Genomic DNA, 11,945 nt, shown 5'->3' with positions numbered 1-11,945 from the left:
TGCTCGAACATTTTCTCTGTATTCCTCCCAGGCTTCCCGCCTCTGTTTCCACCCCCTATAGGCCTCCTTCTTACTTGTGAGCATGTCCAGGAGCTCCTTGTTCATCCATGCAGGCCTCCTGGATTTTCTGCCTGCCTTCTTCTTTGTAGGGATGTATCACTCCTGAGCTTGGAGGAGGTGAGCCCTGTAATCCTGACCCATAGGCTCTCCATCAGCTCTTTGTGTCTCAAGGCTGTCCGGGGGGGGGGGTGGGGGGTGGGGGGTGTGTGTGTCACACGCTCACTCGGAATGGGGATGGCTTTCCTGTAGAGGGCCAGAGCTGCTCCTGCCCAATGCGTGTAGCTGTGTGTGAGAGCCTTGGCCCCTCACCTAACTCCACAGGCCTTTATTTGTCCTTCAAGGGAATAACTGCCCCAAATTGGATGAGACAATGTGAGAATGGTCTTGACACATCCATCATTATGGCCACTGGAGATCTAGTAAACCCGGCTGAGGAAAAGACAGAGGGAACCTGAGCTCTCCCTGTGGTACCCGACTCCATTTCATCAGGGGAATCCCTGCACAGGCTGCCCAGAACATAACCAACAGAGACAGGTTCTGTCCTCCTAAAAGTGGGTGAATGGTGGCATTTCGTTTGGCCGAAGATTCCCCACCAGCCTCCAAGACGATGCCCCCAGATGCTGCCCTGTCTCTCAGTGTTGCTGCACTGGAGCTTACAGCCAGCTCCAGGTATCTTGGACTACCTCTGGAATTTCAGGTGTCCCCAGGTCTGTGCATATGACCATGTCCGTCCTGGCTGCCATCTCCACTAATTAGCATGGGAGCTGAGCCAAGGAGCTCCCATGCAGGTGTCTATTGTGGGGCCCCCTGTCATGAGGCCAGAGGATTCCCACCTCCTGTGGGCCTTGTGCCTCCACAAACCACCTTGATCCCACCCTTTCCCTTCCTTTATTCCTTTCCTAGCCATCCCACGGTAAGTCTTGCACAAGCCCTAGGAACCTAAAAGATCATTTACTCCAACCCCTTCATGCCATGGACAGGGACATCTTTCACTAGTTCAGGTTGCTTGGAGTTCCTGACCTTGGACACTTCCAGGAATGGGGCATCGACAATTTCTCTGGGACACCTGTCCCAGTGGCTTGCCACCCTCATCATAAACTATTTCTTCTTTATAGCCAATGTAAATCTACCTTCTTTCAGCTGAAAGCCATTGCCCCTCGTCCTGCTGCTACAGGTCTTGGTAAAAAGTCACGCTCTGTCTTTCTTGGTCTATGACCACTATGTTTTCATCTGCAAACCTTGTGGAGAGTGCCCCAAGATCGCCCAAGATGGGGTTTGGAGGCCTCAAGCACATTACCAGTATGTAGAGGCTGCGGGCTGTGGGCTCACTGGTGTGGAGACTGAGGACAGGACAGGAGAAGCCTGAGAATGCTTGCAGGGTGGTTTCAGAGCTGGTGGAGCTTTTCTTCCTGGTGCAAAACAGCATGAGAAAGAAATAATGTCACAAAGTCCAGACTGGACAAGAGGAGGAAGACATTTCCTTCCAAGGGCAGTGTTGTGCTGTAACACGTCACCCAGAAGGAGTCTGGATGAGCCCAGGGCATTGTGTTTCAAGGAAGAGCCCGGGAGGACAAAGAGAGAGCAGTCAAGGAAGGCGACAGGAAGGTGGGGCAGTCGGGGGGATGGCTACAGCCTGCAGGGAAAGAGGCACCGGTAAGGCGACACTGTAGGACAGCCTGTGGTGGAGATGACAGGGGGATGTGGCAAAGCTGGAAGCCCCCTGACAGAGCCAACCTCTTCACATCTCTGGTCATGGCTGCTGTCTCTGCCACTCATGCCCATGGGACCCATCAACACTACAAGCAACTTTCGACTTTGCCTCTGACTTGGAGTCCTTGAGAGGTTTCTGCAGGTTCCTCTCAGGTCTGAGGTTGATGGAGTCAGCACCAAACCCACCAGAGGGGTCATTAAAGTGCTGTGGGCTGGTGCTGTGCTACTGAGCTGCGCCGGGCTCCTGGGACGGAGGATGCTCCCGACAAGTGGGCAGAGCCTGCAGAGAGACAGGTCTGCACAAGAGCAGCTCCTCTGCTCAGCGCAGCAGGGCTGAGGGCAGTGCCAGGGGACCTCAAGGAGACGAGCGAGGCAGAGAGAGAGCTTCACGGTGGTCAGGACTGGGAGGAGGACTGGAGGAGAAATCTTTGCGGCGCTGCACAGGGTGAGTCTGTGGGAGCAGGGCAATGCCGGTGGAGTTGCTGGAGGCATCTCCTAACGCTGGAATAACCCACAGCTTGTGGGGTCTGTACGGTGGGGAGAAGGGGGGGGAGCTCTTGTTGGGAAATGTGAATATGTGTGAATGGGGGTGTGCAGGCAGGGGTGGGCAGGGCTGTCCTTTCCAGCAGGGTCCCTGCACCATGGGGCTTTGTGCTGGGGCAGGGACTCTGCCGCCTGCCAGGGTCCGCTCTCCGCCTGCCCGGGGAGCTCCCACGGAGCTTCTGTGGGGAGAAGCTCTCTGCTCTCACCCTCTCCTGCTGTTGAGAGGGTGCTGTGTGTGTCAGGGCTCCTCTCAGTTCTACATAACCCCCAGAATATTTCTAAGGGGATGTCTCAAGGAGAAGATCAAAGCAGAGATCAGTATAAGGATAAGGAGCTTTCCTGAGTCTGTCTTTTTATTTTCTGATTGTGGGAAACAGTAGTGGGGGATCAGGAGGAAAGGGTAACTTGAAAAGGAGCTTTCAAGTTTTAACAAGTTACTGAGACTCCTGAACTGCCACTCTGTGTGATCGGTCGGTCTGCCAGGAGCCTGGTAAAATGCCTTCAGCAAATCCTCTCCCTATGGGCAGTGCCAGCATCACCTCTGCTGGACCCATCAGGGTTCTTCTGCCCTTTTTCCACCCGCAAACAGGAAGATGCTCATGAAAACAGCCGTGTTTCTGTAGGGGAATGGTAACTGCACAGAGATTGGGTTGGAGTCTGTGAGTGCTGACAGGGAAAAGGCCTGGCACAGGGAGACAACTCCCAGAAGAAAAATCTCCAGGCAGCAGGGATGTTATCAGGAATGGGAGGAAATTGAAGCCAGAAACACTGTGGGAGGGAGAATTCAGAAAGCTCCATGTGGTCCCCTCCAATGCAGAGCCCTTTCACTGAGGAAGGCCTCTTGTCTCCTCTGCACTCAGCAAAGCCTCTGTCATCAGGGCTCTGGGGTCCAAGGCAGGAACCTCTGTGAAGCCACAGCTCCAGAACAGCCACGGTACATCTCTCTAACTGTGTGCCCCTTTCCCCCTGCAGAGCACAGGGGCTGAGGGCGACTGCCCGGCAATGCTGGTGTCTGGGCGGTGGCGTGCCCGGCTGGGTGAGGGTGAGCTGTCCTGAGCGCCCGGCTGCCTCTCCCCGGCCTCCTGCAGCCAGACCCTCACTGCATTTCTCCTGGTTCCTCCACTTGTCTGTTATTGCTATTGTTACCTTGTTCTGGCTGCCAGGCTCTCTGGGGAGGTGCAGTTTTAGCCACAGAGTTACACAGTAATCTTGTGGGTCCTCTCATGCAGGTGTGTCTGTGGGAAGAAGTGTCCCAGCTTTCCTCGCGCCTTTGGAGCACTGGTCAATGCAGTCTGTGGGGCTGGGATATGAGCTGACGCTTACCGAGAAACCATCATTAGGACACTTGGCTTTGTACTCGAAGTGTCCTTCCAGGTTGTCCTTCCATAGCAGCTTTCTTTTATGTTAATACCCCATGGCAGAGGAAAAGCCTCTATGACAGAGGAGATGATGTTGGCTGGGTGAAATAAGGCATGAGTGTCCTGGGCTAGAAGTGGGGTGCTGAGACCTTGAGACGAGACATTCAGCTGTCTGCTCTGGATCCTTTTGCCCTCAGCAAAGTCTGGTGGTTTTTCAAGGGAACGTGGGAGTGTGGTCACCCTCCATCTCAGAAAGGTGCAAGCACGGAAAAACCAGCAACAAGATGGAGGGACAGACCAGCCCTCCTCACTCTGCACAAAGCCACCGGCAATTCTCTTGCCTCGCTGGACTCGCTCTGTTCTTCTGGAGTGCAGCAGAAACTATGATGATTTCTGCCATCCAAGAATACTCTCCATGGGAGATGGGGGGGTGGGGAACTTAAAAAAAAAAAAAAGTAGAACTCTTAAATTACCTATACCGTTCCCGTTCCTCACCAGGGCTGTTCCCTGCCCCTACCACCTTCTGCAGAGCGGGGTAAACTTATCAGGAGCCCATGGGCAGATGCCCTAGTCTTCATCTCCCACTGGGCCAACACCAAAAAGGGCTCCAGCAGCAGAGCTGAAGGAAGGTCTCCTCGTAAAAGAAAAGGGTGTCTGTGTGTGACAGGGGGAGGGTCTGTGGGAAATGGCTTTGATTTTGCTCAGAGAAGTCTCCCCTGACTTGTCGCTGTTATTTCCTCCTTGGAATGTCCCCCATGTCCAGAGGCAGCAAATGTCCAGCAGCAGCTCCATCACCCACTTCCTCCTCCTGGCATTCGCAGACACACGGGAGCTGCAGCTCTTGACCTTCTGGCTCTTCCTGGGCATCTACCTGGCTGCCCTCCTGGGAAACGGCCTCATCATCACCGCCATCACCTGCGACCACCGCCTCCACACCCCCATGTACTTCTTCCTCCTCAACCTCTCTGTTTTTGACCTGGGCTCCATCTCCACCACTCTCACCAAAGCCATGGCCAATTGTCAGCGGGACACTCGGACAATCTCATTCTCAGGATGTGCTGCACAGGTGTTTTTTTTCTCTTTTTCTGTGCTACAGCAGAGTTTTCCCTTCTCACTGTCACGTCCTACGACCGCTACGTTGCCATCTGCCACCCCCTGCACTACGGGACCCTCCTGGGCAGCAGAGCGTGTGTCCGCATGGCAGCAGCTGTCTGGGGCAGTGGGTTTCTCAATGCTGTGCTGCACACGGCCAATACATTTTCACTGCCCCTCTGCCAGGGCAATGCCCTGGACCAGTTCTTCTGTGAAATCCCCCACATCCTCAAGCTCTCCTGCTCAGATGCCCACCTCACAGAAGCTGACCTTCTAGTGGTTACTGCCTTTTTAGCGTTTGTTTGCTTTGTTTTCATTGTGCTGTCCTATGTGCAGATCTTCAGGGCGGTGCTGAGGATCCCCTCGGAGCAGGGGCGGCACAAAGCCTTTTCCACGTGCCTCGCTCACCTGGCCGTGGTCTCCCTCTTTCTCAGCACTGGCATATTTGCCTGCCTAAAGCCCCCTTCTGTGTCCTCCCCAGTTCTAGATCTGGTGGTGGCAGTGCTGTACTCAATCGTTCCTCCAGCAGTGAACCCCCTCATCTACAGCATGAGGAACCAGGACATCATGGATGCCCTGAAGAAACTGATTCTAGCAGTATACTTCAGCAGCAATGAGTTGCCCACCTCTCTTCACCAGTGACTTTATATGTATCTCAGGCATTTTTTTCTTGTGGTCATTGTATCAGTTATAAACCTGTCTGTACACAAATAGTTGCTTTTGTCCCACTTCTTCAGAGGATGAACCCAGCCTGTCTTACCCAGAGACCTGTAATTGAGTCTATCACCACAGTGATAGTGGCTTCCTTTGTGGCATCTCTGCAATAAAAGGGGATTTCACCAGTACCGTGTGTGAAGCTTTGGCTTTTTTTCCCGAAAGTGGAGTGCAGAATACACTCAGGGAGCTGCAGGCTAAAAGGCCTTGGTGATGTGCTTGGGTGCTGAATGGCCTTGCGGGATGAGAGCATGGGGTGTCGTATATGGGAATGAGGACAGGACTGAGCCTTGACCTGTGAGTTCCCAGTGCCACCGGAGATCCTGAACGGTCAAGAGGCACCTGCTTGGGACTGTCTCACATGTGGAAGGGCTACTAACAGACTCCTGTCCTTCAGGGAAGTATCAGGAGCCACCAGGAGAGCACAAGAAGTCTCCAGAGACACCATGTGCCTTCTGTTGGGTGCACAGTGGATGGAGTTTCACAATAAGGTAAAAGCAAAGGAAGGACAGACCAGTAAGGTCTAATGAGGGCTCTGCAATGTCAGGATAAGCAGCGGGGACACAGCAGGCATGAGGGAGACTGGGGAGTGATTCACCGCCTGCTGGCCCTCCTGTCACCCCCCGGGCTGTCACCCCCGCTCTCCCCTCCTCTCCACAGCCAGCCAAGGCCACACAGCCTGGGGCAGATGCAGCGGGCTTTGCCCTGGGGCGCCCGGCTGCCCACAACGCGGGGCCAGCCAAGGCAGGGGACATCTTGGGGACGCTGAGCGGACCTTGGGGCAGGGACAGAGAGTTCAGCCAAAGAGACCAACGGCCAACTATGGTTATTGCCATAGACCAATGCACTTCCCAACGGTGGCACACCCACAGTCGCTTGAACTCTGCAGAGGAGGACGAAGGAAGCAGGAATGAACCGTTAGCGTGAGGAGGTTCCCCAGGACCGCATTTCTTGCTCTCTCAATCACCACAGCTGCTGCTGCAACAGCCCTAGCGCATGAAATCCTGCCTTGAATGACGAGGTCTGGCTCTGCTGACTAATATGCTACAGCTTGCAGACGCTTCTGGGCACACTACTGATCTCTCAGCCTTCCTTCCTAGGAAAGATGCTGCAGCCCCTTAAATCAGCTTTGGGGCCCTTTGCTGGAATTCCTTTAGGAGGTCAAGAGCTTCCTCGCCCTGGGGAGCCCAGCACTGGACACAGCACTGCAGATGTGGCCTCACCAGTGCTGAGGAGAAGAGAAGGATCACCTCCCTCCAGCTGGAGACAACGCTTTTCCTAATGCAGCCCCGGAAGCTGTCGGCCTTTGCCGCAGCGGTGCATTGATTTTGGATGCTTGTGCAATGCCTCACACAACTGTGGCCTGGGCACTCACAGGAAATAGATACCTGATCATTTCCTTATAGTCAGTGTCAGTGTGTGTGCCTTCGGAAACCATGCAAGTGCCGACAAGCAGTCGGATTTGGGTGAGTTACGTGTACGTACAGTGAATATGAACTACAAATTCACACCCGTGCGAAGGCAGGATTTCAAAAGTTTCAGGCAAAGTCTTAACTGTCACCAATGCTGAGTTTATTTTTTTTAAACTAAGAATAACCTAGAGCTTCATTTCTAGTTGTAGTTTTCCTTAAAACCCATAAATCTCTCCTTCCTTTTCTCTCTTACTTATCTTCTGGGAAGAGAGTGGTGATAAAATTGGGGTGGGATGCAGTTACAGGGACACGGACAGTGGTGCCACTGTAGGTGCCTGGGACCCTCTGCCCAGGCTCCAGCTGCAGCTTCCCAGGGGCTCTGGTCTCCAGCAGCTCCTCGGGGACAGCGGCCAGGCCCAGGCACGTGCTTCAGAGACACGGGGTCCTCTGGAGGTACCACTGGGTACTGATGGTCAGACAGCGGAGCGCTGCCTGGAAGCCTGAGACATTTTGACACGTGTATGAGCACGAGCTCATCAGCTGAAACAAGTGAAGACTTCTAATGACAAGTCAGTGTTCTCCCGTAAGATCCATATGAAGAGTTTTCAAGATGTGCAAGAGGAGAGCTGTGGACCTTCCCCTCTCTTTGCATTGTCAGGACTCTCTCTCTCAGGCTCTGCATTTAATCTCCCTCACCTTTCACGCATTTCCACCTCTCCGAACTAAACTGACCATGTCTGAAGGCACCTTTCCAGCAGCGCATCTGCACAGAAGCACTTGCGATTGCTCCCTAGGTTTCCCTTCCCTTTCCTCTTACACCACTCAGACACCTCTCCACAATCCCGGTGCTGCTTTGACCTTCAGGCAGTTAAAAGCTCGCCAATCTTTCAGTAGTCTCTTGAATTCTCTGTTTAGAAAACTCTTTAGTTGTGCGTATCTTTCCATTTGTTTTCTGGCAAAAACATTTCTTCCACGGTTATGCCTTGTGGGAGTTAAAGCTCATTGGTGGCAGCTTGTCCGTGGCATACAGTTGAGGAGCGTGTTTTGGTTTAAGGGTAAATCTTATCAGTTTCATTCTGTTCGTTCAGAACTCGGAAGAATCCCTCTTTGCCTTTGTGCCGCCCGGTCTCTAAGGAAAGCAGTGGGCGCTGGTGCAAAGGAGCTGTGACCTCCAGCTGCAGAGTGCGGTGGAGAAGGGTGATGGGAGGCAGAGGGAGGCGAGTCCCAGGTGGCTGAGGAGAGACATGGTGGGGTTGGGGAGGTGTGGAGCCAGGGTGTCCCTGCTGTGTCAGACCTCCGGGGACAGCTTCTCTGACCAGTCCCACCTCGGGGGGGCGGAGCCTCGTAAGCACAGACCCCGCCCCCTCTGCCCTTCCCCCCCAATCATGGTACTTCCACTGGGGGAGGGACCAAGCGTGGCCCCGCCCCCTTCTCCTCCTGCCCCCCTCCCCCATTCGGGTGGGGGTCATGGGGTGGGGTATGGGATTGGGGGGGTGGGGGGTAATTTTTGGAGGTGTATTTGGGTGGGGGATGGGTTTGGGGGGTGGGGGATGTACTTGCGGGGGGGTCACGGGTTTCCCTCCACGGGATTTTTTTTGCCCTGTTCCAAGACCCCTCCCCCTGCGCCCATCCTGGGCAGTCTGGAACGGCCAAATCCGTGTCCCGGGGGAGGAGAGGGGAGAGGGGGGGAAGGGCGGGGAGGGGGGAATGTGGGGCTGCTGAGGGGACGGGGGGAGGAAATAGTAAAATAAAGTAAAATAAATAGAATAGGATAGAATAAAATGAAGTATAATAGAAAAAAGTTAAAGTAAAATAAAGAATAAAATAACGTAAAATAAAATAACAAAGAAAAATAAAATACCATAAAATACGGTAAAAAAAATACAATAAAGAAAATAAAATAAAGAACAATAATGAATATAATAAAATAAAATAAAATAAAGAAAAACAATTAATATAATAAAGAAAAAGAAAAAAATAAGTAAAATAAAGTAAAATAAAGTAATGTAAAATAAAATTATACAAGAAAATAAGGTAAAAGAAAATAAAGTACAAGAAAATAAAGGAGAATAAAGTAAAATAATATAAAGTAAAAGAAAATAAAGTCAAATGTAAAATCAAATATAAAGTAAAATAAAGTGATAAAATAAAATAAAATAAAGAAAAATAAAATGAATAGAGCAAAATAAAATAACATAAAATAAAATACCATAAAGGAAAAAACAAAATAAACGAAAGAGATAAAATAATACAATAGGATGAGATACAATAACGCAGGAGCACCCGCCCCACTCGTGGCACTACTTTTATTCTCGGCCACTGCAGTGATTGGGGGGTTTGACAGGATGGACCTTCCAAGGTCCCCTCCCACCCAAACCAGTCTTTGGGTCCATGACTGGAAGTGTCTGAGGTCAGGTTGGATGGGGCTGCAACCAACCCCATCTACTGGATCCCAAACCACCCAGAAATCCAATCCAAACTGTTCTTTGGGTCCAGTTGGAGGTGTTCAAGGTCAGGTTGGATGGGGCTGGGACCAACCTGGTCTACTGGAAGGTGTCCCAGCCGATGATGGGGAGGTTGGACTGGATGGACCTTCAAAGGTCCCCTTCAACACAAACCGTTCTGTGGGTCTATGACTGGAAGTGTCCAACGTAAGGCTGGATGAGACTGGGACCAACCTTCTCTACTGGTTCCCAAACCTTCCAGCCCAAAAATCCAACTCAACCAACCCAAACCTTCTATGAGTCTGATTGGAGGGGTTCAAGGTCAGATTGGATAGGGCTAGGACCAACCTGGTCTGTTGGAACCCAAACCACCCAAAAATCCAACTCAACCAATGCAAACCATTCTGTGGGTCTGAGTGGATGTATCCAAGGTCCGGTTGGATGGGGCGTTGAGTAACCTGCTCTACTGGAATATGCCCCTGCCGAAGACAGGGGAGGTTGGACGAGATGGACCTTCAAATGTCTCCTCCAAGCCAAACCAATCTGTGTGTCCATGACTGGAAGGTCCGAGGTCAGGTTGGACGGGGCTTGGAGCATCCTGAGCTGCTTGAAGCTCTCCCTGCTAATGGCCACCCCACCAGAGGTTGGCGGTTGCCGTGTCACCACGGTCAGTCAATCAGCGATGAACATGTCACCCTGATGTCACAAGAGGTGCGTGGCACACCCACTCAGGGGGTATAAAAGGGCCCACCGGGTGGTGGGTCCCACACTTTGGAGGAACGTCCATAAGATGACCTCCAACATGGCTGTCGCCACCAAGAACCGACCTGCCAGCGTGAGGCGGACCAAGATGGACTTCTGGGATGGGATGGAGCACACCTTCGCTATGTCCAGCGTCACCGCTGAAGGTACGGCCAACCGCAGCCACCTCTCCGGCAGCCAAGACTCAAGGGCTTGTCACCATTTCGGAGCCAGCCATGACACTTGGCGTCTGCCACCGCGTCGCGGCTCAAGGGGGAGATGTTTGGGGTGGACCTGAGAGCTGGTGGAGATGGGGCCTGACCTGGTTCTTCTTTGTTTTTTCAGAGCGAACGGCCGTCTGGGATGCAGTGGCTGGCTACATTCAAGACCAACTCCTGCTCCACAAGGTGGTGCAACACCCGCGTCCTCCTCATGCACCATGAGGGGTGGTGGGATCCCCCTGGGGCGTGGCCTGCTCTCACCCTTCAACTCCTCAGAAAACAGGAATCTCACCCCAAAAGTCCCCACTGATGGCCAAACGGGGCCTGTGCAATGTTGGTGTCACTTCTGGTAGGGCTGATCCAGGTCGCTGGAGACCTCCCCGGGATGGCCTCGTCCTGGTTCTGCCCAAACTCCAGTGCTGGTTTTTTCTCCTGAGGAGGGGAAGGACTCAACATCTCCTCCCCAAAGTTCTCCCCACCGCCCAGCTCGTGCCTCCAAACGGTGGGAGAGGGCAGGATCCAGCCTCAAGCACCATCCCTGGATGGGGGAGGTCACCTCCAGATCTTCCCTCTAGCCAGTCCTCACCCTCCCACCCTTCTCGTCCACTTGCAGGGCGTCCGAATTCCCACCCTTGGCTCCTTCGGTACTGTCCTCGAACGCGTCCAGGTCGGAGATGAAACCGTGACTATCCAGAAGCCGGTGTTCCACCTGGCCAGGAACCTTGCTGTTGTCCACAACCTGATGGACAACAAGGACTACCTGCCCGGTAAGATGGCTGACTGCACGGTCATCTTCTCTGAAGCAACTCCAAAGTCCAATAATTGAGTGGTTTTGAGTTTTTTTGGGGCAATGCAATGATTGTGACACACAAGCTGTAGGACACAGGCCACCGGGTGAGCGTCTCCATCCTTCTCCTGTGGTTCTTCCAGGCAACAAGGAGCTGGAGCCCCTCAAGTACTCCAAGGTGGCCGTGTCAGCCGCCGTGTCCCGGCAGAAAGTGGTGGACTGCATCCAAGGCACCACGACCCTCCTCTCGCACTGCCTGGGGAAGGGGGAGAATGTGGCCCTCATCCTGAGGGAGGTGGGGGTGCTCCTCATCGAAGGCACGAAAGTGCACGTGAAATTCTACCGCAGCTTCCTGGAGAGGCTGTCTGGGAAGGAGAACTTGGAGAAGGTTGTCTTCAAGGTAAGCATTTTGGTTTCTCTGTGGTGCGTGCGGTCCCACGGCAGTGTTCTGGCACTGCTTGTGTGGGGTCCCTCAGGACACGTTCAGCCACTCGGTCCAGGTGAGAGTTACGGTCCTGCCAACACTTGCTGCCTCAAGCTCCTCCGACACTTGAGTGCCTCAGCCATGTGGGGGATGTCCCACCGTTTTTGGCCTCTTCCAATGTGGGGTGCTTTAACCACGTGGAGGGATGTCCTGCCATCTTTGGCCTCCTCCAACACTGAGACCCTCAACCACATTGAGGATGTCCTGCTGTCTTTGGCATCCTCCAGTGTGCAGTGCTTCAACCACGTTGAGGATGTCCTGAATCTTTGTGTTCCTCCATTGCAGGTCCCCCATCTGCTGGACATGATTGTGTCCCCAGTGGTACCCGTGGCCTCACTGAGCTTCTCCGGCCGTGTCATCCTCTTTCCCAAGTGAGTAC

The 11,945-nt window shown here is 53.2% G+C and overlaps 1 pseudogene across 1 annotated transcript; it reads left to right on the top strand.

Annotated features, from left to right (window-relative positions):
• Window positions 1–4,443: 4,443 nt before the first annotated feature.
• Window positions 4,444–9,668, top strand: LOC309685249 (olfactory receptor 14A16-like; annotated as a pseudogene). The gene is made up of 2 exons: window positions 4,444–5,373; window positions 9,655–9,668. The product of its transcript is annotated as an olfactory receptor 14A16-like (transcript).
• Window positions 9,669–11,945: the final 2,277 nt, after the last annotated feature.

This window comes from Vanellus vanellus, assembly GCF_965231255.1.
Source record: "Vanellus vanellus genome assembly, contig: HAP1_SCAFFOLD_36, whole genome shotgun sequence".
Taxonomy (NCBI): Eukaryota; Metazoa; Chordata; class Aves; order Charadriiformes; family Charadriidae; genus Vanellus; species Vanellus vanellus.
Note: the sequence above shows the minus strand (reverse complement) of the source record. Positions and strands in the feature narration are given on the sequence as shown.